An 8,576-nucleotide genomic window follows, 5' to 3' on the forward strand; every position below is an offset into this window, starting at 1 on the left:
GGTAGTATTTAGAGATGATCTCTTGTATCTCTGTGGGATCAGTTGTTATTTCCCCTTTATCATTCCTGATTGAGGTTACTAGAGATTTTACTTTTCTATTCCTCGTTAATCTGGCCAATGGTTTATCTATTTTATTTATTTTTTCAAAAAACCAACTCCTTATTTCATTAATTTTCTGAATGATTCTTTTGTTTTCAATTTCATTGATCTCTGATTTGATTTTGGATATTTCTTTTCTTCTACTGAGTTTAGGCTTAGATTGTTCTTCTTTTTCCAATTCCATAAGATCTCTTGTGAGATTGTTGATGTGCTCTCTTTCTGTTTTTCGAATGTAGGCATCTAAAGCGATGAATTTTCCTCTCAAAACTGCTTTTGCAGTATCCCACAGATTTTGGTAGCTTGTGTCTTCATTGTTGTTATGCTCAAGGAAGTTAATGATTTCCTGTTTTATTTCTTCCTGCACCCATCTGTTATTCAACAGAAGATTGTTTAATTTCCATGCCTTTGGGTGAGGTCGAGCATTTTTGTTAGAGTTGAGTTCCACCTTTAGTGCCTTATGGTCTGAGAAGATACAAGGTAAAATTTCAATTCTTTGGATTCTGTTGATATTTGTTTTATGTCCCAGGATATGATCAATTTTGGAGAATGTTCCATGGGGTGATGAGAAGAATGTATATTCTTTATCTTTGGGATGGAGTGTTCTATATGTGTCTATCAAGCACAGTTGTTCTAGGGTCTCATTTAAATCTCTTATATCTTTGTTTAATTTCTGTTTAGAGGATCTGTCCAGCTCTGTAAGAGGAGTGTTAAGGTCCCCTGTTATCATGGTATTATCAGATATCATATTGCTCAGACTGAGTAAGGTCTGTTTCAAGAATCTGGGAGCATTTAAATTGGGTGCATAAATATTTAGAATTGAAATGTCTTCTTGTTGTATTTTTCCCTTGACCAATATAAAATGACCATCTTTGTCTTTTTTGATTTTAGTTGCTTTAAATCCACATGTATCTGAAAATAAGATTGCAACTCCTCTTTTCTTCTGAATTCCATTTTGCCTGAAAAATGGTCTTCCAACCCTTGACTCGGAGCTTTAATTTGTCTTTTGAAGCCAGGTGTGTTTCTTGCAGACAGCAAATGGATGGCTTGTGTTTTTTAATCCAGTCAACCAATCTATGTCTCTTCAGTGGGGAATTCAAGCCATTAACATTTACTGAGATAATTGATAAGTGTGGTAGTATTCTATTCGTCTTATTTGGTGAGAGTCCATTGCTTAGTTTTATCTTTTGCATCAGTGTGGAGGTTAGGTTCTGTCCTTTAATTTCTGAGTTCTTACTTTGCTGCTGATCCATTGTGGTGGTCTGTGTGCAGAACAGGTTGAAGTATTTCCTGTAGAGCTGGTCTTCTTGTGGCGAATTTCCTCAATGTTTGTATATCCGTAAATGATTTGATTTCTCCGTCAATTTTGAAGCTTAGCTTAGCAGGGTACAGAATTCTGGGCTGGAAATTGTTCTGTTTAAGTAGATTAAAGGTAGATGACCATTGTCTTCTTGCTTGGAAAGTTTCATTAGAGAAGTCTGCGGTCACTCTGATGGATTTGCCCCTGTAGGTCAACTGGCGCTTATTCCTGGCCGCTTGCAGAATCTTTTCTTTTGTCTTGACTTTGGACAGGTTCATCACAATGTGTCTTGGAGAAGCTCGGTTAGAGTTGAGGCGACCTGGGGTCCGATAGCCCTCTGAAAGCAGTGTGTCAGAATCTTTGGTGATATTTGGGAAATTTTCTTTTATAATATTCTCTAGTATGGCTTCCATTCCTCTGGGGCATTCTTCTTCCCCTTCTGGAATTCCTATAACTCGTATGTTGGAACGCTTCATAAAGTCCCATAATTCTGACAGTGAACGTTCTGCTTTCTCTCTCTTCTTTTCTGCCTCTTTTACTATCTGAGTTATCTCAAAAACTTTGTCTTCTACCTCTGAAATTCTTTCTTCTGCATGGTCTAACCTGTTGCTGATACTTTCCATTGCATCTTTAAGTTCCCTAATTGACTGTTTCAGTTCCTTCAGCTCTGCTATATCCTTTGTATATTCTTCATATCGTTCATCTCTGATTTGATTCTGTTTTTTGATTTCCTTTTGGTTATTTTCCACTTTTTTAGCAGTTTCCTTCATTGTTTCCATCATTTCTTTCATTGTTTTCAACATGTGTATTCTAAATTCCCTTTCTGTCATTCCTAACATTTCTGTATAGGTGGAATCCTCTGCAGTAGCTACCTCATGGTCCCTTGGTGGGGTTGTTCTGGACTGGTTCTTCATGTTGCCTGGAGTTTTCTGCTGATTCTTCCTCATGAGTGATTTCTTTTATCTGTTTCCTTGCCCTAATTTTCCTTTCACTTCCTCTTGCTCTTTAAGTTCTCGTGCCTGTGGACTAAGGGTTACAGGACCAGAAGGGTGAGAAGGTTGAAGAGCAAAAAAGGGATGAAAGAAAGGAGGACCGAGTGATAAGAAAAAAAAAGAAAAATAGAGAAAGGAGAGGGGGTGGGTAAAAGGAATATTGACAAAAAGAAGAGAGGCACAGAAAGAGGGAGACAGAGCAATATAGGTGTACAGTAGGGTACTTTGATGCAACCTTAAAACAAAAACCACCTTCTGGGGGTGCCCAGTTGGGTGGTTCCCTTGAGGTCAGCAGCTCTTTGCTAACCTGATCAGACACAGTACCCCACCTCCACCAAGTAGAGAGGAAAGACAAAAATGCTATAAATCATACCAAAACAAGCAAACAGAAAACTTTACGGGATAAAATTGGATGGAAAACCAAATATAGCAGTAGAAACACTAACAAAAATGAAGTTCTAATTACTGAAATAGGCAGCAATGGGAAATTATAATTAAACTAGAAAAATTGAGAAAGAAAAAGAATCTGTATGGAAAAGGTTGAACTTAAAAAACAAAACAACATCAACAACATCAAAATAAAAAAAAAAAAAAAACACAACCAAAAACAAAGCAGTATGTGTATGTTATTGAATATTGTCTGGGCAACACGTGGTCTTCTGGGGTATGAGATGTTAATCACAGTTCTGATACGACTGGAGGCTGCTAATTTCTCAAACCCCAGCAGGTAGACACCCTAAATCTCTCTTCAGCCCACTTAAAAGGCACTTTGAACTTGTTCACTTGCTGAGCAGAAGCTTTCCCAGGGAAGTGCTTGTCGCTGGAATCACTGCTGAAGTGGCTATCCACTTACCCTGTGTGCCAAAACTGGTCTCCCTCTGCCCCCGAGGGTTAGGCCTGCAAGGCGGCTCAGATCCCGCCCTTATGCTACTTGGTCGCTGGGTTTCCAGCTCCCACCCAATTCTAGCTCTGCGACCCTGAGGGCGGAGCTTGCCTGGGCAGATTGCTCACAATGACTGCCTGTGACCCAGAGCCAAACACTTTTAGCTCCGTCTGGCTCAGCGGCTCAGACTGGGGCCCTAGACAAAGGCCAAAGTTCTCCACACTCCCGCTCAGGCTCTCCCCAAGGCAGTTCAGCTAAGTGCCAAGTCGAAAGACACCAAAATAGTTCACAGGTAAGGCCTTTCTGGTTTGCAGTCTCGCTGCTACTGAACTTACAGTTGCGGGCGGGTTTAGACTGATTGAACACACGCGACCACTTGCTGGTTTTCCACCGTTTTAGTCCTCCTCTTGGGGTCCAGAAGTCTCTCGCTGACTCCCTGTATCCTCGCAGGGGTGATGATAGGCAGATCCCACCAGCCAGAGATGGCAGGAGTCCTATCTCCCCAGACTCACGGTGCCCAGATGCAAGGAAGCTGTCACTCAGCTGCCATCTTGCTCCGCCTCCTCCAGAAGCGACAGTTCTTAAACTGATAGAGGCCATCTACAGCAAACCCACAGCCAATATTGTACTGAATGGAGTTAAATTGAAATCAGTTAAATTTCCACTCAGATCAGGAACCAGACAAGGTTGCCCATTGTCTACACTGCTCTTTAACATTATAATGGAAGTTTTAGCCATCGCAATTAGGGAAGAAAAGGCGATCAAGGGTATGCATATAGGGTCAGAAGAGTCAAACTTTCACTCTTCTCAGATGATATGATAGCATATCTGGAAAACACCAGGGATTCTCAGAAGTGATCAAGGAATATAGCAGCGTCTCAGGTTACAAAATCAACATTCATAAATCGGTAGCCTTTACATATACCAACAATAGTCAAGCTGAGAAAACAGTTAAGGACTCTATTCCATTCACAGTAGTGCCAAAGAAGATGAAATTATTTGGGAGTTTATCTAACAAAGAATGTGAAAGATCTCTATGAAGAGAACTATGAAACTCTAAGAAAAGAAATAGCTGAAAATGTTAACAAATGGAAAAACATACCATGCTCATGGCTGGAAGAATCAACATTGTTAAAATGTGCATACTACCCAAAGCAATATACAATTTTAATGCAATCCCTATTAAAGCTCCACTGTCATACTTTAAAGATCTTGAAAAAATAATACTTCGTTTTATATGGAATCAGAAAAAATCTCAAATAGCTAATACATTACTCAGAAATAAAAACAAAACAGGAGGAATCATGCTACTGGACCTCAGACTATATTATAAATTTATAGTAATCAAAACAGCATGGTACTGGCACAAAAACAGAGGTAGATGTCTGGAACAGAATAGAGAACCAAGAGATGAACCCAGCTACTTAACGCTATTTGATCTTTGACAAGCCAATTAAAAACATTCAGTGGGGAAAAGATTCCCTATTTAACAAATGGTGCTGGGTGAACTGGCTGGCGACCTGTAGAAGACTGAAACTGGACCCACACCTTTGACCATTAACTAGGATAGACTCTCACTGGATTAAAGATTTAAACTTTAGACATGAAACTATAAAAATACTAGAAGAGAGTGCAGGAAAAACTCTTGAAGAAATCGGTCTGGGCGAGTATTTTATGAGGAGGATCTCCAGGGCAATTGAAGCAGCTTCAAAAATGCACTACTCGGACCTGATCAAACTAAAAAGCTTCCGCACAGCCAAGAACACAGTAAGTAAAGCAAGTACACAGCCCTCAGAATGGGAGAAGATATTTGCAGGTTATGTCTCTGACAAAGGTTTAATAACCAGAATCCACAGAGAACTCAAACATATAAGCAAGAGAAGAACAAGTGATTCCATCGCAGGCTGGGCAAGGGACTTGAAGAGAAACTTCTCTGAAGAAGACAGGCACACAGCCTACAGACATATGAAAAAATGCTCACCATCCTTAATCATCAGAGAAATGCAAACCAAAACTACTTTGAGATATCATCTAACTCCAGTAAGATTAGCCCATATCACAAAATCTCAAGACCAGAGATGTTGGCGTGGATGTGGAGAAAAGGGAACACTTCTACACTGCTGGTGGGAATGCAAATTAATACATTCCTTTTGGAAAGATGTTTGGAGAACACTCAGAGATCTAAAAATAGGTCTGCCATTCAATCCTATAATTCCTCTACTAGGTATATACCCAGAAGACCAAAAATCACATTATAACAAAGATACTTGTACCAGAATGTTTATTGCAGCCCAATTCATAATTGCTAAGTCATGGAAAAAGCCCAAGTGCCCACTGATCCATGAATGGATTAATAAATTGTGGTATATGTACACCATGGAATATTATGCAGCTTTAAAGAAAGATGGAGACTTTACCTCTTTCAAGTTTACATGGATAGAGCTGGAACATATTCTTCTTAGTAAAGTATCTCAAGAATGGAAGAAAAAGTATCCAATGTACTCAGCCCTACTATGAAACTAATTCATGGCTTTCATATGAAAGCTATAACCCAGTTATAACCTAAGAATATGGAGAAGAGGAAGAGGGAGAGTGAGGGGAAGGAGGGAGGAGGATGGGTGGAGAGAGGGTGATTGGTGGGATCACACCTACGGTGCATCTTACAAGGGTACATGTGAAAGGTAGTAAATGTAGAATGTAAATGTCTTAACACAATAACTAAGAAAATGCCAGGAAGGCTATGTTAACCAGTGTGATGAAAATATGTCAAATGGTCTATAAAAGCAGTGTATGGTGCCCCATGATCGCATTAATGTACACAGCTATGATTTGATAATAAAATAAAATTTAAAAAAATAATAATAAAACATATCCAGAATATATAAAGAATTGTTAGAACTCAATAATAAAGAGACAAAGAAATAAAAACTGGACTTGAAAAGACACTTCACAAAGTAAGTAATACCAAAAGTCTAAAGTGTTTAGGATCATTATTCTTCAGGGAAATACTAATTAAACCACATGGGATACTTTCACACCCTCACTAGAAAATTAAAAAGACCAAAAACAACAAATATTAGTGAAGGTAGGGGAAACTGGACTCTCATGTTTTCCTGGGATAAAATATGGTTCCATCCACTTTGGAAAAAAGGTAGTTAAATACAGACACACTATCTCATCCAGCAACCCTACTCCTAAGTATCTCTGCAAGAAAAAGTTTATGCTCACACACAAAAAAACAAAAAAGAAAGAAAAAAATCCTTGCTCACAAGGATTATACCAGCTTTATTTATCAGCTAAATGCTGGAAACAACACAAAAAGCCAACTGGAGAATGGACAAACATAACCTGGTATAGCCATCAATGAAATAGCACCAGTTTAGGCAACAGGAGCAGAGGTGTTAGTAGAGACAGGTTATCTTAGGAGGGATACTCAGGTGACCATGCAGGGTACTAGCACAGATCCAGAGTAGCCTGGGATCAGAGTAGACCCTGGAAAGGATGTCTTCTCTTAGGTTAGGGCAATGAACTGAATGTTTCTGTCCCCACCCTCACCCCCAGCAATTCATATGTTGAAACCCTAAACACAATGTAACGGTATTTTGAAGTGGGGCCTTTAGGAATCATCATGAGTGGACCACTCCTGAATAGGATTAGTGACCTTATTAAGAGACACACAACTAGCTAATCTCTTTCCACTAGAAAGAACAAGACAACTGTCTATAAACTTGGGAGCAAGCCCTCACCAAGATCTACCCTGTGGCACCCTGATCTTGGATTTCCCAGCCTGCACAACTTCGAGAAATGTTTGTTTAAACCATTCAGTTTATGGTTTTGTTACAGCAGCCTGAACAAAAACAGGTGACCTACCCCTCATCTGAGTTGTATCCTCATCACAGTGCCCCAGTGAGTTAGACCAAAGGACCTCTGGCCTTGAGCTGGAAGTGCCTTCCTCCCTGGCCAGTGGTATCAGCATGGGCTGCCCTAAGCCCAGCAGGAGGGTGTATTAAAGAGTTATGAAGCAATGCCAAGCCTCAGAGAAGTGCACCTGGTGATAAGCACCCTCACATATCCCATAATGTATAGTCTACCCAGGTACCGGTTGTCATGAGGAAATATGCAGGAACCAAAGTCTACTCGATCCCAGAGTCAGCTGCTATGTCACTCAGCCTGGGCAGAATCCCCGGACTATGAATCCATCTCATCACACCTGCTTTTTGTGGCCTCAGGAGCAGCCTGGGCATAGTCACATGTCCTCCTAGAACATCTATTTCCTCAGGTCCCTCAAAACCTCCTCTAATCCCACGCAGTGCACCCAGTAATCCTTCACCTTCTTTAGATGAGCTCTTCCCTCACCTGCCTTTGCAGACTGTCCTCTTTGCCTGGGTGCTCATCCTCCATTTTGCAGTCATCAAGTCTCAATTCATGTCCCTTTCCTAGGGAGGGCTCCCCAGCCAGCCCTTCATCAGGGGCTTCTCCCTGATATTATTTTTTAAAGCTCTTATTTGATTCCTTTAGGGCAGTTACCCAATTTGAGAATATTTTATTTCCCCCTCTTTAGAATGTAAGTTTCTAATGACAAGCACTCGTTTTCTCTTGTTTAGTGACAATTACCCACTAGAATTACTCCTTTTTTTTTTTTTTTTTTTTTTAGTTTTTGGCCAGGGGGCTGGGTTTGAACCCGCCACCTCCAGCACATGGGATCGGTGCTCTACCCCTTTGAGCCACAGACGCCGCCCAGAATTACTCCTTTTTAATAAGCTCCCAAGCAAAGTAGGATGACTAGTAGCTTTTCTGCTTTTTTTGTAGTGAATGTCTTAAATGTCAAGCAAAAAACATAGGCTTTGAATGGGAAAGGGGAGGGCTTCCTGTGGAACCACTGGGAAGCACAGCATTAATAAAGATTCCCCATTCCTCAATTAGGCAGAAATTCCCCAATTAGGCAGAAACTGAAACACAGATGAGCCTCTGCCTGTAATCTTGATAAGGCTACGATGACAATGATGATGGGGGGAGAGAAGGGGATGGTAGTGATGATAGAAGCCTGATGACAAACTGCTCACTACAGACATGCCTGGGACTTTATACATGTATCTCTAACTCCCCAAAGTACCCTGCAAGATGAAGATTATCATAATATAGATACACAAGGAAACTATGATTCCAAAGATACCTAAGGTCATTCTATGCCTAAGATAATTAGGTAAGTGCCATGCTGCAGATATTATCATTCTCAGAAGTTTTAGTTAATAGTGTTCTCTACAGAGCCCATTAAAAAGCACCCCCCCCATTTTTCTCCACTCTC

The sequence above is a fragment of the Nycticebus coucang genome, chromosome 4, assembly GCF_027406575.1.
Source record: "Nycticebus coucang isolate mNycCou1 chromosome 4, mNycCou1.pri, whole genome shotgun sequence".
Lineage (NCBI taxonomy): Eukaryota > Metazoa > Chordata > Mammalia > Primates > Lorisidae > Nycticebus > Nycticebus coucang.